Raw genomic sequence first — 2,979 nt, 5'->3', positions numbered from 1 at the left:
GAAGCAAAAATACTTGTTATGTTTTTGTTATCACCCCACCACTACCTCCATGGTTGTTCATTTAGGATGCTTCTGATTCAGCCACCGTAAACCATTATAAAGGTTTTATTGCTATGTTGAAAATGTTTATAATATGGCAAAAAGGGACATAACATAAAAGAGTTACTATTATTACAGCCATGTAAAGATATGTGCACACATGGATGTGGGTTGAAAGTGGATGATGAGAAATAAAATGTGGTTTTCTTTGGGGACTGGAATTTTGTATCATGTTTTTTCTCTGTTACAGATACTTGTTGGCATAATAATTTGGTAATAAATTAAAAAGTGAAGCCAAAAGGAGGTTAATTTGGGGTTTCTCTGGACCTTTAGTAGTAAGGACTGGATCAGGGCAACAGGGAAGCTGTAAGTGTGGATGGAGGGGCATTGGGCAGTAGTGTCTCTGGAATCGGCATCCCAAAGCCCAGGGCATGAGAATAACTTCCTTCTTTGGGACTTGGGTTATAAGGGGGTGTCAGTGTAGAAGAGAGAGTGAGTCTCAGAGAATGGAGAACAGGAAGCCTGTAGGAAAATTTGGGATGACTTTGGAGTGGCCCTTCTGAGGCAGTGCAGTGCTGGCCGAGTAAAAGCCAGTCAGTGTGGCTGACACAGCCTTGAAGCCCCATGAGGGGATCCCCTTGGGATTTTGCCTCTAGACAATTTCCTCTCCTGGGGGAAGGGACAGGTGTGATGATAGTGAAGATTAGTGATGAGTCAGTCCAGGACTGGTGTCTGCCAGGCCCATTGTATTAGTTGGATCAAGGTTCATGTGTGTGTGACGTGGTGTCTCCATGGTGCTGGTATTCTGAGGTCTGGACCCTCAGGCCAGTCAGTGCTTCAAGCACCCATGCCTCCTTCCATGTGTGTCTTCTCTTTTGTCCGATATCAGCTGTGGCCTCCATGGCACTTGCTGTCTCCTATGAGGCAGCCAACCTTGGTAGGCCTCTGTTAGCTGTGTCATGGGGAGGGTGGGCAGCCAGTCCTGAGAGAGGAATGAGTAGGCAGGTAATGGAGGCATAGAGTGGAGAAGGGAAGAGTGGCCCTGAAAGAGCATTTGGAGAAATAAAGGCCCCCACACACATTCGGATATGGTGATCTCATGGTGAGACGTGCGTGAGCACGGAGGACCAGCAGGGACCCTGGTTGAACCCTCTGGAGTCAGGATGGGGTGGTGCTGTGTCCCAGGGTGTGCTGCTGGATGAAAGGGGACCAGGTTGACTTGTGTTCTCCAGAGAGTTGCATTTGAGTATAGCCCACATACAGAGAAGTGCACTGCAGACTCTCCTTGACCCAACTTAAATCAGGATCCCCTGAGCCCTCTGACCTTGGGCTTCTCCCTTTCCTTGTAGGATCCAGGGAAGATGTTTGAATGGGCACAGTGGCTCACACCTGTAATTTCACCACTTTGGGAGGCTGACGCAGGAGGATTGCTTGAGCCTAGGAGTTCAAGACCAGCCTGGGCAACATAGCAAGACCCCCATCTCTGCAAATAATAATGTAAAAATTAGCCAGGTGTGATGGCATGTGCCTTAAGTTACAGCTTCTCAGGATGGAGAGTCAGGAAGAAGGCGGAAGAATCTCTTAAGCCTGGGAGTTGGAGGCTACAGTGAGCTGTGATCACACCGCGGTACTGTGGACTGGTTAATGGAGTAAGACCCTGTCTCAAAACAGAATCTGATATGGTTTGGCTCTGTGTCCTGACCCAAATCTCATGTCGAATTGTAATTCCCACTGTTAGGGGAGGGACCTAGTAGGAGATGAATGGATCATGGGGGCAGATTTCCTCCTTGCTGTTCTCATGATAGTGAGTTCCCATGAGACCTGCTTGTTTAAACGTGTGTAGCACTTCCTTCTTCATTCACCCTCTTTCCTGCTCTGCCATGGTAAGACATGCTTACTTCTTCACCTTCTGCCATGGTTGTAAGTTTCCTGAGGCCTCCCAGCCATGCTTCATGTACAGCCTGTGGAATTGTGAGTCAACAAAACCTATTTTCTTCATAAATTACCCAGTCTTAGGTAGTTCCTTACAGCAGTGTGAGAATGGACTAATACAGAAAGTTGGTAACAGGAGTGGGGCACTGCTATAAAGATACCTGAAGCTACTTTGGAGTTGGCTAATGGGCAGAGGTTGGAACAGTCTGAAGGAATCAGAAGAAGACAGGAAGTTGAGAGAAAGTGTGGAACCTCCTAGAGACTTAAATGGTTGTGACCAAAATGCTAATATGGACAGGGAAGTCTGGGCTGCAGTAGTCTCGGATGGAGATGAGGAACTTATTGGTAACTGGAGTAAAGGTCACTCTCACTGTGCTTTAGCAAAAAGACTGGCAGCATTGTGCTCCTGCTCTAGAGATCTGTAAGAGACAGAACTTGAGCTTGAGAGATTATTTAGTGTCTGGCAGAATAAATTTCTAAGCAGCACAGTGTTGGAGAGGTCACCTGGCTGCTTCTAAAAGTCTGCGTTCAATTGCATAATCAAAGAAATGACCTAAAACTATAACTTATATTAACTGGAAGCAGAGCATGAATGTTTGAAAATTTGCTGCCCATTTTCCGGCAGGAATCAAAGGCTGCAGAAATGTACATAAGTAAAGAAGAGCTGAATGTTAATAGCCAAGACAATGAGGAAAATGCCTGCAGGGCATTTCAGAGACTTTCACAGCAGCCCCTCCCATCACAAGCCTAGAGACCTAGGAGAGAAAAATGGTTTTGTGGACCAGGGTCCAGGGCCCCACTGTTCTGTGCATCCTCAAGACTTGGCACCCTGCATCTCAGCTGCTTCAGTTCTAACTGTGGCTAAAAGGGGCCAATGTACAGCTTGGTTCATTGCTTCAGAGGGTGCAAGTCCCAAGCCTTGGCAGCTTCCACGTGGTGTTGGATCTGTGGGTGCACAGAAGGCAAGAGTTGAAGTTTGGGAGCCTCTGCCTAGATTTCAGAGGATGT

This window comes from Mandrillus leucophaeus, unplaced genomic scaffold, assembly GCF_000951045.1.
Source record: "Mandrillus leucophaeus isolate KB7577 unplaced genomic scaffold, Mleu.le_1.0 Scaffold205, whole genome shotgun sequence".
Taxonomy (NCBI): Eukaryota; Metazoa; Chordata; class Mammalia; order Primates; family Cercopithecidae; genus Mandrillus; species Mandrillus leucophaeus.
This window is presented reverse-complemented; position numbering follows the sequence as displayed.